General features: G+C 40.2%; 1 protein-coding gene across 2 annotated transcripts in view; it reads left to right on the top strand.

The window, feature by feature from the left end:
- Positions 1–3,358: 3,358 nt before the first annotated feature.
- The window catches only part of gjc1 (gap junction protein gamma 1), a 39,186-nt gene continuing 31,525 nt past the window's right edge, over positions 3,359–11,019 (top strand). For both annotated transcript variants that reach the window (XR_015868152.1, XM_088436588.1), the window contains exon 1: positions 3,359–3,976. The gene's annotated coding sequence lies outside the window, so the exon portion shown is untranslated. The remainder of the gene's footprint in view (positions 3,977–11,019) is intronic.

Raw genomic sequence — 11,019 nt, 5'->3', positions numbered from 1 at the left:
TCCTGTCCGGTCAAAAACTTTTCGGCCGAGAGGCACGGGGTCACGTCCGCGACGGCGTTTGCGGTGACCGACGTGTCGCCTCGCGACACTGTGTGGGCCGTGACTGATGGACAGGCTGACGAATAGATGGAGGCAGGCGGGGACCGAGCCAAACTTGGGAAGAAAGCACGAGACTGATGTAACATGGCACCGAAGGCACGGAAGCGACATGACTTGCAATGTACATATAAATATTGATACTTTATTGAGGGTCTCTTTGAAATACAACCTAAATGTGGACTTAAAAATCTTGCGTCGTCTCACTGCACATGACGCTGATGGTGGGACATGTCTTTGGAGGTCTTGAAAGCGGCTCAGTCTATCACTTGACACTGACTTTGCCCCCCACACCGTGACACTTGCACCCCCACTGTCCTCTACGTGTTGGAGATAGCGAGGACAGAACGTCGCTTTTTTTTTTTTTCCCCCCTCTCAATCCACGGGGTGTCTGGACACATTGGATGATCCTGCCAAATCTAGAAAACCTGAAGAAATTGTGTATAATTGCAGTAAATTTTGCATGATGCAGCAATGATTGCATTAATAATAAAGTTCTAATTGAATGTTACAAGTTTCATCATGCAATTATCACTAATACTAAATAGCATCTATTTTGCAAAGCTATAACAGTAGTTTTCAAGCTTTTTTCAGTGAATGTGAAATATGTTTTTAGTCAAGTACCCCTTAATCAGTGAAAATAATTTTTGGATGAAAAAAAAGACTTGCCATCAGTGTCCGATTTATTGAACTTTAGACTTGATTTGCTCCACAGACAAATAATCAACCTTAAGTGTCCTCTTTTGGATCATAGTAGAAAACTGTTATCACAAAGACATAACAATTATAAATAAATATTTTTTTCCACTAAAAATAATAAAAAGTGTCCGACCTGTTCTAAAAATAATAAATATAAATACATATTTGTCAACAGAAAAATATTAAACAAAAAACGTCCTGTTTTGATCTGTTCACAAAATAAATCATCAACTTAATTATTCTTAAATATTTGTCCACAAAAAATCAACATAAAATGTCAGACTTGTTCTCAAAAAGAAATAATTATAAATGAATATTTGTCCACAGAAAATATCCAAATAAAGCATCCTGTTGTGGGATTACAGTAGAGATTGCTTCACAAAAATAAATCATTAACTTAAATATTAAGAAATATTTGTCCCCAAAAAATAATCAACATAAAGTTTCAGACCTGTTCTCAAAAAGAGGTAATCATAAATAAACATTTGTCCACATAAAAATATTCAACTTAGTGTCGTCTTTTGGGATCATAGTAGAAATGTGTTCACAAAAATAAATCATTAACTTGACAGGTAACGAGAGGTGGCACATGACAAGTTAGTTCTAGTATGGGGGAGAATCTGTCATTTTGCAATTATGAAATTACAGAACATAAAATGTGTTTAATGAACTTATAGTTTTCCTGAATCAATTCATTAATTCAATAATCATTTTTAAAGGATTTTTGCATGTTTGTTTTATGTAAAATTTCAAGTACCCCCTGAAATTCCTTCAAGTACCCACAGGGGTACTAGTAACCCCATTTGAGAACCACCACTTTAGCGCAAGTTTAGAACACAAATGCAGCAGCAACACATGGCAACTGTCATTGTCATATATTCTTGATCCTCCGCAACTATCGACTAATAATAGTGGCATTTTGATGATCTTGTATTCAAATATGTCATAGATGTATCTTTTTTCCTGAAGTACAATATTATAGTGCTATTTTTCTTTAAAATACACATTATACGATGTATGTTTTTGGGAGAAATGGATCACTTTCATTCAGTTCAATGAGAAAAATGTATTTACGACAAACTGATTCCAGTTTCGAGTGTTCAATGAATCAAACGCAACTCATATCTCAAGGCCCCCCTGTATGCCTTGAGGTGCCCTTCACCTCCGACGAAAAAAGGCTGACTTCAGCTGACGTGACCCTGTCGCTCGTCGTCCTCTGGCGTGAATCGCGGGCCGTTCTCGGCCGCGGGCCACGAGACGGATGGCGGCGGTTCTTGCCGGTCTGAACACTGTGAAGGGCCCCGGAGCACTTGTAACAATCTGTGGTTCCATGCGGTGCTAAATATAGACCATAGCGGAGAAAGACACACAGATTCTTATGGTGCGTTCAAGGCCAAGATGGACCCACTTCTTCCGAGCTCCATCTGTTCTCGCCGGCTCATCAGACGTCTTTTTCCACGTCCTTTACCCCTCCGTTCAACCTTAATATAGACTATAATGATAGGTACACACTATAAAAAAATTCATACAGTTCATATATTTCTTTCTTTCTATTAAATGTTTGGCTGTCAGTGTGTTATGATGTGAGACAAGTTGAGGTCCATTGAGGTCAAAGGTCAAAAATATCCACACAAAAATGTCACCACGTGTCGGCATGACTCACTGATGTCAAATCATCCCTCAAATCATGAATCGTTGTCCTCTGACAGAATCAACTAATAAATTAGACCCAAAATACCGCATATCACTCAACAAGTGACAATGAAACTTTAAATTTATAACATTCATTTTAATAAAATCATCTCAAAATCTCATAACACCCATCAGGTTCTCCCCAAATCCTCTCAAACCTGAAAGTTTCTTACCAAATACAACCATCTTCCTAAACTTTCAACAAAAAAGCCTCTAAAAATTTGTCGAAATCTCCACCTCACAAAATCTCCCCAAAATCTGAACCATTCTTACTAAATAAAATAAACTTTCAAGATCCCCAGAAAAAATCCCTAAAAGCACCAAAAACCAATGCAAATTTGTCAAAATCTCCTGAAAACCTTAATTCAACACCTCTCTAAACCTGAAAAGCTTTTTATTTAACAACAATCATCCTAAACTTTCAAAATCCCAGCACCCCAAAAGCCTATGCAAATTTGTCAAAATCTCCAACATCCTAAAGAAAACTAAATGACTGCAAATCCTTAAAAAACCCTGCAAAATCTTTGAAAAATATCTATCTATCTATCTATCTATCTATCTATCTATCTATCTATCTATCTATCTATCTATCTATCTATCTATCTATCTATCTATCTATCTATCTATCTATCTATTCTATTCTATTCTATTCTATTTTTCGATACGATAAAATCCTGGTCCAATTTTTTTTCAATACAACAATGTCTTAGTGTCTGTTCCTTTATTAAACAGATGTTGACCCATCGGGAGCGCGCACGGTCAAAAATGCTGCACGAGCCGTGCTCGTTATCGCCGAGACGCGCGCGCATGCCTACGAGACCCCCTCCCACCCCGACCCTCCTCAGCTGTCACTCAAGAGGGGACCACGGGTTCGGCTGCATGCGGTCCATCCACGCGGAGGAACCCCCAGAAAAATAGGAACCGAGGAGCACCACTATCCCGTCTCCCAGCCCAGCCTCTCTCCGGGATCCGAGCGCTGCTCTCCGGTGATCAACAGATCGGCGAGTCGGTGATCCCGCGGAGGATGTGCAGCGGGGAAGACAATACGGGGACAACCATGTGAGCGACACTGATCGAAGCACATGACCGACTCGTGAGCGCCGATTTCGGCTGCGGTCGGCAAGAGGGCTCGGTCCTCTTCCGGAGCAAAAAAAAAAAAAAAAAAAAGAAGCGTCGATTCAGAACGTCAACATGAGCCGAACATCATCAGCATCATCCGGCACCGGTGTGACGGAACGGGCCCGCGGGGATCGCGGCACGGCTTTTACGCAGCAGACCACATAGTGACCACATTGTGCAAAGGAAGGCTGACATGGACAAAAGAGTCGAGCTGTGAAGGAAAGAAGAAAAGGGCGCAAAATGAAACAATAAGAATTCAAGAGAAAGTCCGGCATATCTTCAAGTTTGGACCGAGCCGCGTCCGAAAACATTTTCCTCCCTCCTTCGCTTCTTCTTGAATCCTAAAGCATCTTCACAGACTCGCACAGCGGTGAGTAACCATTCGCTTTCCATTTTGTAAATTAAATGATTAATATCATTTTACAAAGTCCGTTTTTTTTTTGTTCCGAACGTATGACCCGCCCCTGCCCCCAAACCCAGGTTCTCGTGCACGCGCCTTTTGACACCAAGGCGCGCGCACAAAAGCTTGACAGATTTTTATTCGGAATAGAATCATTTCTGCGGGGAATTGTTTCATGTGACATTTACACATATTCATGAATGCCAGCGACTTCTGCTGCGCACGCGCGTCTTAATTGGAGCTCGTGCACGCGCAACGCCGGGCAGTTGTTAAGCCGATTGTCATTTTTCACCTTTAAATATAAAACCATGAAGGCTGCATATTGTGCTATTAATATAGCAAAATTGTACTTTCCCTATGCTCAGTTTTGATGTCGTTTTATTGGTAATATTTTGTTTAAATAAAAACAGAAATAATAGTTAATCAATAATAGTCAACCATAGAGTGATGCGTTCAATTGTATCAGTATTAATGTGGAAACCTGACAAACCATTGCTATTTGAAAGTGTACAGCAGAACATAAAAATAAGTTAAAAAAAAAATGATTTTGCTCTTTGGATGGATATGAAAAATCAATATTTGGAGGTGTCTTTTGTTTGACTGTATTTCCAAGGGATCATAATTATTCACATCAGTGGTTTTAAAAGAAAATATTTGCAGGTCAGAATATATATTTTATGCACTTTTTAAAATGAATATGTCAAAACTCTTCTTCCCTGCCGTACATATTCAGTAAACGGCATCATCTCACCCCTTTTATGAAGCCAGTAGCGCCCCATCCCCCCCCTGCCTCCTTCCTCATCCCACCATCATTCAGGGCGGTTAACCGAGGGAGCGACCCGCACCTGGCACTGTTCAGAGTGATGACACGCTTTGGTTGCCGCTGGATGCTTTTGAATTATGATCCGTGGGCTCAAATATGATGACTTTCCTCCTGAATGCTGCCCAAAATGAGCGTTAATATATTACATTTTCCCTAAAATGGGTTGGATCTGGTTCAGTGAACAGGAAGCGGGACCTGAGTTTATCCTCAGCATGGAGCGCATACATCCCTCCGCTTATCATTACAGCACGGAGTGCATCTATTCATCATATGCCTCTTATATGGCAGGGAGTGCATACATACCTCCATTCATCATACAATATAATTTGCATACATGACTCCACTCATCATACAGAATGGTGTGTATATAGATTTCTGGTTATCGTTACTGCATGAAGTGCATCTAGTCATTGCATGGTTCTTATATGGAAGGGAGTGCATACATACCTCCGCTCATCATACAGTACGGATTGCATACATACATTATTCCACTCATACAGAATGGAGTGTATACATGCCTCTCCTCATCATTAAAGTATGGAGTGCACCTATTCATCATATGCTTCTTATACAGCAGGGAGTGCATACATACCTCCACTCATCATACAGTACGGATGACATACATACATGATTCCACTCATACAGAATGGAGTGTATATAAACTTCTGGTTATCGTTACAGCATGAAGTGCATCTATTCATTGCATGGTTCTTATATGGAAGGGAGTGCATACATACCTCCACTCGTCATACAGTATGGATTGCGTACATACATGATTCCACTCATACAGAATGGAGTGTATACATCCTTCTCCTCATCATTAAAGCATGGAGTGCATTTATTCATCATATGCTCCTTACACAGCAGGGAGTGCATACATACCTTCACTCATCATGCAGTATGGATTGCATACATTCATGATTCCACTCATCATACAGAATGGAATGTATACATGTCTGTCCTCATCATTGAAGCATAGAGTGCATCTATTCATCATGTGCTTCTTATACAGCAGGGAGTGCATACATACCTCCACTCATACAGTATGGACGGCATACATACCACGATTCCACTCATCATACAGAATGAAGTTTTATACATACCTCCTCTCATCTTATGTTGTGGAGTGCATACATAAGATAGATAACATAGATTCCTCCTCTCATGGAGTGCATAGAGACTCTGCTTATTGGATGACAGAGTATATGCATATGGAGTGCATACGTACCTCCACTCTTAATTTTGCATTGAGCTCATATACAGTAGTGTATTAAACCACTCATCAAACAGTATGACCCCTGTACATACCTAAATTCCTCCTTTCGTTATTATGGCATGGACCACATACTCTACATATTATATGCTGTAGAACACATACATCCAATTGGGAGTGCATACACACCTCGACTCATCATACTGTAAGACATGAAGCACATACATGTTGCTCTTCCCCTCATCATAGTAAACAAACCTCTGCTAATTGCAAACTGTGGAGCGCATACTAACTGCCACTCATACACACAGAAACTTTACATATTAGATGATATAGAACAAAAACATACAACATGGAGCGCATACACACAACACAATTTGACTGAGTCATGGAGAATATACATACCGCTCTTCCCGTCAACATAGTATACATACCTCTGCTCATTTCAAACTATGGAGCGCATACAGTACATACCTCCACTCATATTCCTGGCTTTCCCATCACATTTATCATGTTAACCATCCGTCCAAGTGCTCCCCATCTTTGTCACCTTGAGGACCTGACCACCTTTGTTACATTCGACCAACAGCAACTGGGAAGGGGGGCAAAACACCCGCACTGAAGAGCGATGAGGGGAACATTGTGTGTGGCAGCATCACGGCTGAAGCCCAAGTGCTTTTCTTCAGCCGTTCTCTTCAATTGCAGCTTTCCTTGGTGTACTTTCTCTGCCTGTGGAACTATAATATATATATATATATATATATATATATATATATATATATATATATATATATATATATAAACAATCCTGACTTGAAGTTACTTACATGTTTTACAGGGGACTTAGTAATGTGCGAGCATTTATGAGAATCAATAGCAGATTTTATTTTCCCGATAAGATAAAAGCCCGAATGACACTCTTGGGGAGGCGGGTGTGCAATTAACGACGCTCCGTCAGGTTGAAGGCCCATTAGACTTCGCCGTAACCTTTTTAAAGTGCATAACGCATGGCGGCTAAATCTCATATGGAACGAAGGAGAGGGAACGTCTTCATTGATGTTACTTTCTGCTTTTCTAATTTGAGTCTTAAAGATGTCCCCGCGTTATTGCAAGGATCAAATTTCCGGTGTAATTGATTTTTTTTTTTTTAAAGAAAAGTTAATCACATGCAATTAATCAGGCGTTTTGCAGTGATGGTAGCTTCCTAATGCAATGCCCGCAGGGCGCTTTTTAAAGTCAATGACACGCTTCAAAGACGTCTATTCGCTATCGGGAATGCACTTCCTGTTTCTTTGCTGTCAGGGAATGTGTCACATGCAGCTAGAGAAGGTCTCAATTACACACCAATCACAGCAATTCCTATGTGAGGGGCAGATGTTCCTTCTGATGATGATAATAATACTTCATGTATTGATGTCGGGTTTTTTTTTCATCAAAAAAATATTTTTTTATGTTTTGTAGGTGTGTGTGTATATATATATATATATATATATATATATATATATATATATATATATATATATATATATATATATATATATATAGTTGGAGTTTTTTTCAGCACAAATTAAATCCAAGGTACTTATTTGAACTCTTTTTTTGGCTGAAGGAGTGTCTGGTACTAAATGAATTAGGTACTAAAGTAATCAATTAGTACCTGAAGTAAGTAATTGATCCTTATGGTCTTTTAGCATGTAAAGTAATTGAGTAATTTAGTCCCTAAAGTCACGAGGTGATGCTAGGAGGGTCTGCGGATGACCCAAGGGAAAAAAGATTTGTTTTTGTCATGTGAAATGTAAAATTTTTCTTTTTTATTTCAGGCACTTTTGTGCACTTTTTTTCAGTTTTAGACTAAGCTGGAACCTGTTTAAACGCCGTGAAAAATAATGGAGTCATTGAAAGTACATTTATATTGCTTTGTTCTTTTGTTATGTTAGGATACAGGTTGAGGTATACTTTATACTTTATTTTTTAGATAATAATCTTATTTATAGTCAGGGTGTCAAGTGGGTCAGGGCTTGCCGAAATATAATTGAGAAGCTGTGAACAGTCAAATTTTGAAGTATACTTATACAATTGTCAAAGATAACTATCTCATTTATAATGTGTGTGTGGGGGTGTGTGAAATATTTTTTCTCTTTACTATGGCGGGCTTTGGCGCTTTGGTGAGAAGCACTATTTTAAGCTCAAATTTAGCTGTGATACTAACAATAACGGAAGTTAAAATAAGAGTAAGTTAGCATAAACTGTCAACATTTAATGATTCCACCATCCCTAAAGGAGCATCTGGCGAGTCGCCGACCATGTTCCCTCTGCGCTTTCTACTTCTTTCCCGTTTATATTTCAGGGTGTCGAGCAATGTGCAATATCAAGGTATTATGTTTATATGCGCTTTGGCAGACGTGCGCACACAGCCAGCGTTAATCCTCAGAGTGCGACTTGCTGAGGGGAAACGCCGTCTCGATTCCTGCCAACAAGTCTGGATTCACTCCGACTGCGCCCCGCGCTGCCTTTTCGGCTGCGCGCCACGTTAGACCGGCTAACCACCTCAACAGCCGTCGAGAGGTCACGCTGTAAACGGGCGCTCGCTTTTTGGGCCCTAAGTGATGGCTTGCAATCACGCCGCCGTTGTTGTGCTTTTCGGCTCGTCTCATCCAAAGCGGCGAGTTACTTTTTTATGACTATCCACGGAGGTAAATAAAGTGATAATGAGCCTATTTGTACAAAGTGAAGTGCAGTAAACCACTGCATTGATCCAGTTTCAAAGAGGGACTTGCGTTGGGACTATTTCTGGAATAAACAAACGATCTGGCAGGATAGTTTCATCTAGAGGATGAAAAGAGTTAAATTAGCAAGCTAGCGTTGTTGCGAAAGGAAAGCTACTGGGGGCTGTCCCGACATTACTTTAAAGCTGGTGGCACTTTTTATGAAGTTGATCATTAAGAAGTTCTCCATTTGGCGGCCATGACCCCTCGCAAAAGTGCGTGTTTTCAGCCGTGACTATATAGTGACTTTTAAACAGGCACGGGATGGGCAGCAGTCGGGTCTTGTTTTTGATAGATGGAGCCATAAACTGGTAGTGGGTTGAAGTCGAACCGCAACCGGCGCTTGTGTGTAAGGCCGCGTACGCCACCAAAGACGACCAGGCTGTTTTTGTCACAATTGTTGGTCAGGTGACATTTGTAAGCTAAGTCGTGATTGGCCATTTCCCAAGGTCTGAGCAAATATGACTGATTTATTATCATTTTTGTGGGTCACAAATTTAAAAAAAAATGAATAAAAAAGTGAGCTGCTTAGAACATTGTAAAAAATGACTTGACTTTTCCTGACTAATTTTAAAGTCAGTCTTTTCTCTGTAATTATGAGTTTGATATTTATATATATATATATATATATATAGTTACAGAGTTGAAAAAAAATATATAAATATACATATATGTGTACATCTATTTTCTTGATTTGCAAATTGACTTTAATGAAGAGTTTCTGATTTGTTTTTGCTCTTAGATAGTTCTTAAAATCATTAGAAAAAAACATAATTGGAAAAAAAATCTTACCCCATTGGCAGATTTTTTGTTCAAACAAGAAAATTTACCTTTTTTTTAAATTTATTTGTTCTGTTTTTGTTTCGACACTCTTTGAAGGGCCGTTTTTTTTTGGGGGGGGGGTGGTGATGTGGGTTTCAGAAGCTGAACCGTGATTGGTTGTAATTTTAAGTCAGGAGCAAGTAGTATAATGTGTTTTTAAATATATTTTGTATGTGAAAAATCATGTATTTATCAATATAGAGAGTTTTGTATCCCTTTAAATCTTAGTCTCAAACTCCAGTCCTCAAGGGCCGCAATCCTGCATGTTTTCCATGCTGCTCTCTTAAACACACCTGATTCAAACTTAGAATCATTTTCAAGCCCCTGCAGAGCTTACTGATTCGCTAATAATTTGAATCAGGCTTGTTTAAGATTGAAGAATGGAAAACATGCAGGATCGCGGCCCTGGATGACCAGAGTTTGAGATTTAGGCTTAAATGAAAAGATCTCTCAAGTATCCCTGATTTGCAAATGTCCTCATTTTCACCGACTTGCTAACTTCACCGGTCCGTCTCTGGCTAAAACGGTGAGCGCGCGCAGAAGAGGCGGCGCGTCACCTAAGCTTCGCTCGCGAAGGCCAAAATGGGCATCGTAGCAAAAGAAAGCATTTGCGCGGCAGGCACCTTCCCACTGGGAATGTCACTGTAACGTAGCGGGACGGACTCAGACGTACATACGCGGCGCACGAACACGCCCGTGCCGGATGCAGCCAAGCCCGTGTTTACGCTCCAGTCATTGTCGAGCACGCATATTCAAAGCGATATGTCCGACTCGCGAGTTGGCGCGCGCTGACACATTTACATACTGGCTCGGGCCATCGCCGTGATGCGGGGTGACAGGTCTTATGCCGCTTCCCCTTGGGGGTCCGAGGGGGCGGAACCACAACGTGACAGGCCAGCATGAGTGAGCGCTTTCATTCAGGGTCGAGCGCGGACGACAATGAACTTTATTTGCTCCGAAGCCGCAGACGGCACTTAATGTGGGAGAATATATGTGGTGACTGTGCAAAATTGAAAGACTGAATTATGACTTGTTTAACCCGAGTCATGATTTGACTCGCTTGTTTGTTTTGAAACATTAACTTTCCAACCTTGGCTTCTCATTATCATAAGAACGTTATAATGGAAGAAAAATGATTCATCTGCTAAACGGCGCGATGTGTTTGTAAGCTACTGCGTTGCAAAAGCCCCCTGAATGCAGCTTGTTCCTTGCGTAGCGAGCATGCTAATGCTAGCAGTCAAAGTGATAGCACTGTGAGGCTAATTGAACATTTGCTTCGAATTCCAGATGTGATATTCTTTTAAATAACAAACATTAACACGTACAGGCACATAACACAGCAATGGGGTTAAAATATCTATTCTTTTTAGTAAAAATGGTATATATTAAT

Source organism: Hippichthys cyanospilos, chromosome 16 (genome assembly GCF_059441005.1).
Source record: "Hippichthys cyanospilos isolate Australia breed blue-spotted pipefish chromosome 16, RoL_Hcya_1.0, whole genome shotgun sequence".
Classification (NCBI taxonomy): domain Eukaryota; kingdom Metazoa; phylum Chordata; class Actinopteri; order Syngnathiformes; family Syngnathidae; genus Hippichthys; species Hippichthys cyanospilos.
The sequence above is the reverse complement of the archived record's forward strand: the minus strand, read 5'-3'. Positions and strand labels throughout refer to the sequence as shown.